This window comes from Phocoena phocoena, chromosome 11, assembly GCF_963924675.1.
Source record: "Phocoena phocoena chromosome 11, mPhoPho1.1, whole genome shotgun sequence".
Taxonomy (NCBI): Eukaryota; Metazoa; Chordata; class Mammalia; order Artiodactyla; family Phocoenidae; genus Phocoena; species Phocoena phocoena.
In genome coordinates this window covers 60,848,532-60,860,165 of record NC_089229.1, presented here as the reverse complement: position 1 = coordinate 60,860,165, position 11,634 = coordinate 60,848,532, and the positions used below count along the sequence as shown (strand labels likewise).

Sequence of the window (11,634 nt, the reverse complement as noted above, 5' to 3'; positions counted from 1 at the left end):
CAAGGTCTTTTGTTTTTGTTTCACAAAAGTGAGATTGGATTGTACTCACTGTTTTGTAATCTCCTCTTTACACATCATATAGATAATGGGATTTTCTTTCCATGTCAAATAAATATTATTTTTAAGGATTGAATAATATCCCTTCAATGAATGGATACAGCATAATTTATTTAACCATTCCCCTAGTTTTGGATATTTACATTGCTTTTCGTTTTCTGCTATCACAAACTGAATTGCAACAAACATCTCTCTGGTCATTTAAAAACTAATTTTTCATTGTAAATGCTCCTGTGGGTGGCATGCTTACCCTGTTAAACTGTGAGGACCCCACAGATAGAAGAGCCCCGCACCTTTTTCCCTCACGCAGAGCCACACTTGCAGTCACTGCGGTCCATCCCCTTCTCTCCTCCTGTAAGCACAGGGGCCAGTAGACTCACTTCTCATCTAAATCCCACCTGCTTCTGGTCTCAACTTCTCCAGGGCTCCCTTGTTTCTTATTTTTCTTACCTAGGACATAAATCAGTACGCATCTATGAATTAGTTTAAAAGTAAGGTGGTATTTTTACCATGGCATAGTGGAAAGAGCTTTGAAATGCGCCCAGACCTCAGTCTGAATTGCTTGCTACTCGTGGGTGTCACAGGGTGCCAGCCTATGCCACAGAAGGATATGTCTCAGAAAGGAAAACTGACAGTGAACGCCTCTAGGCAGGACACACCCTCCACAGTCTTCCACGGACTGCACAGTGCTATGTGACTTACGCCACTTCACATATGTGCCTCTGAACCCTGCAGCATTTGAACTTGAGTTTGAGACCCAGGAAGATACTATCTCATTTGATCTTTAACAAGGACATTGTAAGGAGGGCAGGGCTGTGGGAGTAGTCTACTCTGAGTTAAGCAACAAGGGGGATCATTGTCAGCAGAGAATTTAAAAACAATAAAACTGACTAAAAGTCTGTTTTTATCATCTTCATGCGTAGACAATTCTTTTTTTTTTTTTTGGTCTCGCAGTGTGAGGCATGCGGGATCTTAGTTCCCCAACCAGGGATCAAGCCCGCGCCCCCTGCAGTGGAAGCGCAGATTGTTAACCACTGGACTGCCAGGGAACTCCCATGCATAGACAATTCTAAACAAGGTCAGTGAGGGAATTCCCTGGCGGTCCAGTGTTAGGACTCTGCGCTCTCACTGCCGGGGCCCTGGGTTCCATCCCTGGTCCAGGAACTAAGAACCTGCAAGCCTAGTGGCGCGGCCAAAAATTAAAAATAAACAGGGTAAATGATAAAATATTCTATAAGGAAGTCTTTTGTTGGTCTAAGTGCTAAACAATTGCCGTGATGACTGTTGAGGTTTTTTTGGTTTTTTTTTTTTTTTTTTTTTGCAGTACGCAGGCCTCTCACTGTTGTGGCCTCTCCCGTAGTGGAGCGCAGGCTCAGCAGCCATGGCTCACGGGCCCAGCCGCTCCGCGGCATGTGGGATCTTCCCGGACCGCGGCACGAACCCGTGTCCCCTGCATCGGCAGGCCGACTCTCAACCACTGTGCCACCAGGGAAGCCCGACTGTTAAGTTTTGATAATAAATGTGTAAGCTTCAAATGAACACACTTTCATTACTTATCTTTCAATGAACATAGTATTCTATATGCAGTGGATACCCAGTGTTTTCAACAATGATACCTGTTCATTTGGCGAAAAGTTTGTAACAGTTCAGAATTGTCCAAGCCCTTGCCCAGCCAGCCTTTGTGATAATACACCTTCCAGGGTTTAAATAGTAGATGGGAAATAGACAACGACCAGACACGGTGATCATAAAGAAATAGCCCTTGGCTAACTCCAACTCTGCCATTCTATGTGGACATTTCCAACTTTTACTTGTGTTTAAGAAAAATAATGACTGCAAACTGCAAGGTATATTTTTGCTTGGTAAGTGTAAACTTCAGGTCATACATGAAATGTTACACTGAATTTGAATAATACCTTTTAAAATAATACTTTTAGGGCTTCCCTGGTGGCGCAGTGGTTGAGAGTCCGCCTGCCGATGCAGGGGACACCGGTTCATGCCCCGGACCGGGAAGATCCCACATGCCACGGAGCGGCTGGGCCCGTGAGCCATGGCTGCTGAGCCTGCGCGTCCGGAGCCTGTGCTCTGCAACCGGAGAGGCCACAGCAGTGAGAGGCCCGCGTACCGCAAAAAAAAAAAAATAATAATAATAATAATATTTTTAAATTACTAATTGTTCTTAAGCTAAAAAGTGAATCAAGAAAAGAATGATTCTTTCTAAAAATAATTTTCTCCTGTAGAGGAAGGAGTTTCTGGGTATGCCACTGGAGAAAGACATGATTTCATTTTTTAGATGTATTTATTATTGGCTAATTAGAATTATTATGAGCTAATAATTTATTTCTTGGTTAATTAGCATTGTTACTGAATTAATAACATTTGCCCTACGATTACTGTGTCAGAGTTCTCCAGAGAAACAGAACCAATAGGATATATAGAGATATACGTAAGACAAGATTTATTTTATTTATTTATTTTTTTGACCACACCACGCGGCATGCAGGATCTTACTTCCCCGACCAGGGATCGAACCTGGGCCGGTGTCAGTGAAAGCGCACAGTCCCAACAACTGGACAACCGGGGAATTTCCAAGACAAGACTTATAATAGAAATTGGCTCACGTGGTTATGGAGGCCGAGAAGTCCTACAATCTGCTGCCTGCAAGCTGGAGACCCAGGAAAGCCAGTAGCGTTATTCAGTCTGAGTCCAAAGGCTGAGAATTGGGGCCCAGTGGTATAACTCCTGGTCTTGAATGCAAGCGCCCAGTGAAGCACCATTGTCTGAAGGCAGAAGATGGATGTCTCAGCTCAAGTAGAGAGAGCAAATTCACCCTTCCTTAGCGCCATTGTCCGAAGGCAGAAGGTGGATGTCTCAGCTCACGTAGAGAGAGCAAATTCACCCTTCCTTACACCTTTTTGTTCTATGCAGGCCCTCAGCAGATTGGAAGATGCTCACCTAAATTGGTGAGGATGATCTCTTTCACTCAGTCTACTGATTCAAATGCTAATCTCTTCCGAAGACACCCTAACAGACTCACCCAGAAATAATGTTTTACTACTGATCTGGGCACATCGTAGCCCAGTCAAGTTCACATAAGCTCAATCATCACAATTACAAATTTGAATGGTAAAAAAGATATACAACGAAAAGTACGTCTTACCACATGATCCAACAATTCCCGTCCTGGGTATATATCCAAAGAAAACGAAAACACTAATTCGAAAGATACATGCAACCCAGTGTTCATAGCAGCATTATTTACAATGGCCAAGCTGTCCATCAACAAAAGAATGGATTGGAAACTCCCTGGCGGTCCAGCAGTTAGGACCCAGCGCTTTCACTGCCACGGGCCCGGGTTCGATCCTTGGTTGGGAAGCTAAGATCCTGCAAGCCACGTGGCACAGCCAAAAAAAAAAAAATTAAAACAGAAGAATGGATAAAGAAAATGTGGTGTAAACAATGGAATACTACTCAGCCATAAAAAAGAATGAAATTTTGCCATTTGCAGCAACATGGATGGACTTGGAGGGCATTATGCTAAGTGAAGTAAGTCAGACAGACAAACACAAATAGTGTATGTTACCACTTATATGTGGAATCTAAAAAATAAAACAATTTCCCTGGCGGCCCAGTGGTTAAGACTCCACGCTTCCACTGCAGGGGGTACAGGTTTGATCCTTGGTCGGGGAACTGAGATCCCACATGCTGCAAGGCGTGGCCAAAAAATAAATACAAATTAAAAAAAATAAAACCAGTGAATATAACAATAAAAAAGAAAAGTAGGTCTTCCTACTATCCCAGATGTCCAGCCCCATACCTTACTCCAGATGCAACCACTATATACGGGTTTTTTAAGTATAGGTAGATATAATTTAAATCTTATTTTACAAATGAGGAAGCTGAGACTGAGCAAGGTTGAGTGACTGCCTGAGATCACACAGCTGAAGGAGCTAACAGAACTGAATGGAGGTCTTCCCTGACACCACACTGCCACCCTGACATCATCTCGAGTTCATACATATGTCCTGGATGTACTGCCTGGATTGAGGGCCCTCAGAGAGACAGGGCTACACATGCAACCAGCTCTAGGCAGTCCCAGCACTGGGCCACTGGACACTGCAGCAGGAGGCCTGGGATCTGGCCCACGATTAAGCTCTGTGTGGTGCTAGGCAAATCTCTTGATCTCCTCACCTGTCCTTCTCACTCACTGGGCTACGTTGGGACTCAAACAAGCTAAGTAGAAAGATGTTTGGAAAGTAAAAGTGTCACATGACACATATGAGGGAAGGGAGGAGGCAGATATTAACGACAGGTTTAACTTTGTACTTTATTATGGACACACCATGTCCTTGTTAGATGTAAAGTTCCTAGAAGAGTGTCGCTTCTCTTCTTTTGAAGAGGGTGGACTCCCGCTGCTCTAATGAGTCACCAGCCCAGTGCAGACAATGAGCCTGTCAAAGCGGCTCCTCTCCGTGGACAAGGTTTGGGACCGAACAACATACCCAGGTAGTAATACTTCTGTCAAGGAACAGCACAGGGGTCCCAGTCAGCTTGGGCGCAGGACGGCTGAGCCAGGAAATTCAATCACAGGGAGTAGCCTCCATCCCCAAAGAATAAACACTTGTCCCCTGCTCCCGGCTGACATTCTATGACTGCACTGACACCTCTGCATCAGTTTAGCCATCACCACATAACAAAACACCCCAACACTTAGAGGCTTAAAACAACAACAATTTATGAGGTCACGATTTTAGCTGGGCTCAGCTGGGCAGTTCTTCTGCTGATCTCACCTGGAGTTGCTCATGTGGCTGCAGTCACATGGACCAGGATGGACCAAGGTGGCCTCACTCACATATACGACAGTTAACTGGGGCTGTCAGCCAGGGTGCCTCGGTTCTCCTCCATGTCTCCAGAAGAAGACCTTCTGGAGAAGAGGTTTCTTACTGAGTAAGGGCAGGTCCCAAGACAGTGAAAGTGGAAGCTTCTGGGTCTCTGGAAGTCTAGGCTCCAGAATTGACACATTGTCACTTCTGACATATTTGCTGGCCAAAGCAAGTCACAGGCAATTCCAGATTCAAGGAGTAGGAAATTAGACTCTCCCTCTTGGTGAAAGAGATAGAAAAGATTTTGGTCACGGTGTTCAATCTACCGCAAGCTTTATAATCCATCATTCAAAAACTCTCATCAATTAACCAATCCACACTTATGGAACACCTAATATGCACTAGGTGTTGTGCTCAATACCTAAGTATGAAAGAACTCTAAGACCCAGTATTAATTAATAGTAAATAAATAATAATAATAATACATGCATTTTCTTTATTGTTATTTTTAGTTTTGGCTGTGTTGGGTCTTCGTTGCTGCGTGTGGGCTTTCTCTAGTTGCTCATCTGCAGCATGTGGGATCTTCCTGGACCAGGGCTCGAACCCATGTCCCCTGCATTGGCAGGGGGATTCTTAACCACTAGAGCTGCCAGGGAAGTCCCCCTTTTGTTGTTTTTGACTAGACTCATTTATAGCTCTGCAAATTGGGAAAACTGATAGTAATGCAGATAATGTGGGGCCATAGAAATGCAAATGAACGTTGAGATAAAAGGTGAGATGAAATTGGTTTCTGAATAAAAGAGAAAACAGGGGCTTCCCTGGTGGCGCAGTGGTTGAGAGTCCGCCTGCCGATGCAGGGGACACGGGTTCTGCGCCTCAGTCCGGGAAGATCCCACATGCCGCGGAGCGGCTGCGCCCGTGAGCCATGGCCGCTGAGCCTGCGCGTCCGGAGCCTGTGCTCCGCGTACCGCAAAAACAAAAACAAAAAAAAGAGAAAACAAATTTGTTAAGGGCTTTTAAGTAGCTCACAGATTTCTAAGAGGACCAGTGAGACACGCTCCATGGCTAAACATCCAGGGGTAAGGCCCAACCGGGGCAGCTGTAGAGAAAACACCATTGCTACTCCAGTTCAGCATTGATAGACGTCCAGGCTGAATGATAGAAGCTCTGTTACTCCAGTCCTTTAATAGCCAGACTCTTCTACTGCCTCGCATGCCGGAAGACCAATTCTTTCCAGAGTGGCCATCGCCTCCCTCTGCTAAATAGTCATTCAAAACAATAATAATAAAATAAATTTTAAAATAAAATAAAATTGGCTTCTGCCCAGTAGAAAAGATGATTTCAAATTTTAGTACACATAGAATATTAACCAGTTTTGAACATATTAGCAACTTCATTTCAGCATTCCTGATTGCCTATAAATGTCTGCTCTTCAGATTCTCCTTTCAGTTGGTTTTAACAAATTGCAGGTTTTTCTCTTTAATTAGTGAGTTAAATAAAATCTTTGATATGTGTTCACTTCATGTTTGTGTAAGTCATTATTTTACCTTTTTGAAAAGTATCCTACAACACAGCTTCCTCGACTGTAAAATGGTAATAATCATAGAACTTCCCCATAGGGTTGTTGGGCAGATGAAATTAGATAAAATATATAGATATATTGGGTTGGCCAAAAAGTTCAATTGAGTTTTTCATGTTACAGAAAAGCCCGAATGAACTTTTTGGCCAACCCAGTATTAGCAAAGTACCAGGCTCATAATAAATGCTTAATAAATATTAGCTAGTTTAATGTTGTTACTATTATTATTATTCAAAAGAGTTATCATTTAGTTGGGAAATCACACAAAACAGCAGCAAAGAGTTTAAGTACATCATTAAGTTCTAAACTGTGTGGCAAAGGTTATTAATCCTGGTGTTCAAAACAGGTTAATGGAGTCTGGAGTCATCCAGGAAGGCTTCCTGGAGGAGCAGTGGTCTAACTGGTCCTTGAAGGATGGGCAAGATTTGGAGAAGGAAAGAGAAGGTGGAGGAGATGGTCCCAGGGAAGGCAAGGCAAGGTCAATGTGGAAAAGAGTATAACTCGACCAGGATCTGTGACAGGTTCATCCCTAGCTGCTTCCGCTGTTGCATTTCCCTTTGGTTTGTCTGTTAGAGAATATTTCACTATTCATTTCTCCACTGACATACCATAAAAACATTAATCAGCTGAATTATATTCTTATCAATACCTGTCAAGAGCACACAATTAACTACAGATTTGTAAACTCCTCAGGGGCAGGGGTCAGGCCTTTAGCTGTTTCTCAAACACACTTCAGCATTCAAAAGTTTGAACTGGTAAGTGAAAAGGAAAAGAAGAACTTGAGCCTGCTGCTGTCAAACAAGCCTGTCCTGATGAGCAACCTGACTGCTCTCTTGCCTAAGTCCAGAGTTGGGTTCGAGTTTGAAACACTACATGGCAAATCTCTAGCCAAAGCCCTCACCTGCCCCTCCTTTGATTAACAGTCTCTAACTCAGGAGGTGGAACTATGGCATCTTTGGTGTCAGAGGTTGGATTTGGGCAAGAAAAAGCCCACCCACACTCCTCAAGCAGAAGGAGAACAGGGTGAGGGGGATGGCTTTAGACCCTGAAGCCCTAGGCGTCCCAGTGGTTTTAGCACGATGAGCTCAATCAGCACCAGGTATGACCTGTCAGCCTCTACATTCTCTCCTGATGGAAGAGTTTTTCAAGTTGAGTATGCTATGAAGGCTGTGGAAAATAGTAGTACAGCTATTGGAATCAGATGTAAAGATGGCGTTGTCTTTGGGGTAGAAAAATTAGTCCTTTCTAAACTTTATGAAGAAGGTCCTAACAAACGACTTTTTTTTTTTTTTTAATATTTATTTATTTGGCTGTTCCGGGTCTTAGTTGCGGGATGTGGGATCTAGTTCCCTGACCAGGGATCGAACCCAGGCCCCCTGCATTGGGAGTGCAGAGTCTTAACCACTGGACCAGGAGGGAAGTCCCCAAACGACTTTTTAATGTGGATCGGCATGTCTGAATGGCCGTAGCAGGTTTGTTGGCAGATACTCGTCCTTTAGCAGACATTGCAAGAGAAGAGGCTTCCAACTTTAGATCTACCTTTAGATATAACCTTCCACTAAAACATCTTGCAGACAGAGTGGCCATGTATGTACATGCCTATACACTCTACGGTGCTGTCAGACCTCTTGGATGCAGTTTCTGGTTAGGGTCTTACAGTGTGAATGATGGTGCACAACTCTACATGATTGACTCATCGGGCGTTTCATATGGCTCTTGGGGCTGTGCCATTGGCAAAGCCAGGCAAGCTGCGAAGACAGAAATTGAAAAGCTTCAGATGAAAGAAACGACCTGCTGTGATGTTGTTAAAGAAGTTGCAAGAATAATTTACATAGTACACGACGAAGTTAAGGATAAAGCTTTTGAACTAGAGCTCAGCTGGGTTGGTGAGATAACTAACGGAAGACATGAAATTGTTCCAAAAGATATAAGGAAAGAGGCAGAGAAGTATGCCAAGGAATCTTTGAAGGAAGAAGACAAATCAGATGATGATAACATGTAACATTTACTTCTATTTAACTATTTAGCCCTTTGGATTATTACATACCCACTGACCAACTTGCATTAAATCTTTGTCTTGTAAAAAACAAAAACAGGGTACAAGGCCTTGGAGGAGAGGAAAAACAAATGTGTAAAATACGTCCTGGGGTTTATAATCTAATCAGGAAGATAAAATCAACCAAGTACACAACTAAATAGGAAACCAGGCCAAGAAGTCTTGGGACGATGTCTTGGAGTGGGTAAGGCTTCTCCTATGAGAGTGAGAAGGTGCAAGCTATTCTAAGCGAAGAGAATTGTGAGTAACAGTGGGAAAGCCCAGCGTCTGCTCTGGGCAAGGCAGAAGTTGGGGGCGACGTAAAGTTGGAGAAGCCAGCTGAAGGCAGATTATGAAATGCTTTCAGTGCTAGGGAGTAGTGCCTTGGAAAGAAACAGGATGTGTATTAGTCAGAGTTGTCCAGAGAAAATGGAACCAATAGGATACACAGGGATAAATATAGGAGGAGGTTTATGATAGGAATTGGCTCACATGATTATGGAGGTTGAGAAGTCCCATGATTTGCTCCGTACAAGCTGGAGAACCAGGAAAGCTGGTAGTGTAATTCGGTCGGAGTCCAAAGGCCTGAGAACCAGAAGCACAGATGTCTGAGGTCAGGAGAAGACGGATGTCTCAACACAAGCAGAGAGAGCAAATTCATCCTTCCTCTGCCTTTTTATTCCACTCAGGCCTTCAGTGGATTGAATGATGCCCACCAGCACCATTGGTGGAGGTTATCTCTATTCAGCCTACCAATTCAAATGCTAATCTCTTCCAGAGATACCCTCACAGAAACACCAAGAAATGATATTTTACCAGCTATCTGGTCATCCCTTAGCCCAGTCAAGTTGACGCATAAAATTAACCAACACAGAGCCCAGGTTTAGCCAAGGTTCATCCAGGCAGCTTGTGCTGGGTAGAGTCAGACAATCCCTGAAGCAGTCCAGAGGGGAAAGGACAGTCACAGCTAGGGCAGAAGTGGTGGAGAGAGAGCAGAAGACAAAGATGGGAGAGGTGGGTAACCCGCCCCTATTACCCTCTGCCTTGCTCACCAAGTTCCAGCCAAAATGGTCTCCTTGTTGGACTTCAAACATGCCAGGCATGCCTCCACACAGTGTCTTTGCCTTTGCAACAGTCTTCCCCGGAAGTCTGTAAGTCTCATTCCTTCACTTCTACTCAAGTCCCCTTGACCACCAGATATAAAATAGCTCCCTTCCCCCATCACGGCACTCCCTAGTTCTGTTACCTTGCTTTATTTTTCTCCATGGCATTTATCACCATCTGACCTAATATATATTTGTTTATTTTCTGCCCATTCCCAATAGTGTGCAAGCTCCATGAGGGCACAGATTTTTTTTAGTTCACCGTCGTAGCCTCAGTGCCTAGAATAGGGCACACAGTAGGCATGCTCAATCAATAACTGCATTGGTTTTAGATGGGTAGGTTAATGTGACATCAACAGTTTGAGACTGTGACATGGAAGACAGTAGTACCTTTAACAGAGATAGGAAAGTTGGGATAGAAAAATGTTTGTTCAACATGGAACATGTTGAATTTGAGATATATGAGATTAATTGAAAATTCAGGACTAGTCCAGAGCAAACCTGCAGGGAAGTGGAAGGCAGAATCCAAACCTCCAAAGAGTAAAACAGAAGCTGAGAGGAAAACGGTTGAAAGGAGGAGCAGGACAGAGAGTCAGGTACAAAGGGCACAACCGTAGATGGTCAAGGCCATAAATGGGAAAGTAAATCACTAGGTCAGAAACCATGAAGAAACATTCAGGTTGAATATGAAATATGTCAGGAAAAGGTGACTGGGGTCAAGGCCATGAGAAAGAACCATTAGGTCTTTTACAGGCTGCATTTATCCGTGCTGGCTTTAGGGAGCCAGGTAGGACTCATGGCTTAGCACTCAAGAGCTGCCCTCCACAAGTTAGACCAGGGTGAGAAACCCAGAGTTGGAGGCATCTATTGAGCTCATCAGGAGCTGTGATACAAAGATCTGGTCTCTGCCCCACCTGAACAGGAGTGATAACAGAAGCTTTGGGAACTCATGAGTCACTAAGGAAGAAAATGCAGAGCTCGAGTTGCAACTAGTGGCCCCAGGGTTAAACTGACCCCCAGGAATGTTTTTCTTGTGTGTGTGTGTGTGTGTGTGTGTTTTGCGGTACGCGGGCCTCTCACTGTTGTAGCCTCTCCCGTTGCGGAGCACAGGCTCCGGACACGCAGGTTCAGCGGCCATGGCTCACGGGCCTAGCTGCTCCGTGGCACACGGGACCCTCCCGGACCAGGGCACGAACCTGCGTCCCCTGCGTCCCCTGCATCGGCAGGCGGACTCTCAACCACTGCGCCACCAGGGAAGCTCACAAGGTGTTTGGGCTACACAAGGTTTTATTTTTCAAATTAACATCTACTTTTTTATTTAAATTTACTTAATTTATTTATTTGGTTGTGCTGGGTCTTAGTTGCAGCCGGCAGGCTCCTTAGTTTTGTCTTGAGGGCTCCTCAGTTGTGGCTCACGGGCTCCTTAGTTGTGGCATGCGAACTCTTAGTTGTGGCATGCATGTGGGATCTAGTTCCCTGACCAGGGATCAAACCCTGGCCCCCTGCATTGGGAATGCAGAGACTTAACCACTGTGCCATCAGGGAAGTCCTTAACGTCTACTTTTTTTTTTTTTTTTTTGGCTGTGTTGGGTCTTCATTGCTGCGCACAGGCTTTCTCTAGTTGCGGTGAGCGGGGGCTACACTTCATAGCCGTGTGAGGACTTCTCATTGTGATGGCTTCTCTTGTTGCAGAGCATGGCCTCTAGGCACATGGGCTTTAGTAGTTGTGGCTCGTGGGCTCAGTAGTTGTGGCTCACGGGCTCTAGAGCACAGGCTCAGTAGCTGTGGCACACGGGCTTAGTTGCTCCACAGCATGTGGGACTTCCCAGACCAGGGCTCAAACCCGTGTCCCCTGCATTGGCAGGAGGATTTTTTTTTTTTTTTGGCAGGAGGATTTTTAAGCACTATGCCACCAGCGAAGCTCCCTAAAGTCTACTTTTAAATGTTAAGAATTTTCAGCAAAAAACCGTTATTTCTGGTTTATCTTGCAGAAACTGGAAGATCTGGTGACACTGGGCTAACATTTCAGTTGATAAT

At 44.5% G+C, this 11,634-nt stretch overlaps 1 pseudogene; it reads left to right on the top strand.

Annotated features, from left to right (window-relative positions):
- The first annotated feature begins 7,538 nt into the window (after nt 1–7,538).
- LOC136131130 (proteasome subunit alpha type-3-like) lies at nt 7,539–8,461 on the top strand (annotated as a pseudogene).
- The last annotated feature ends 3,173 nt before the right edge of the window (nt 8,462–11,634 follow it).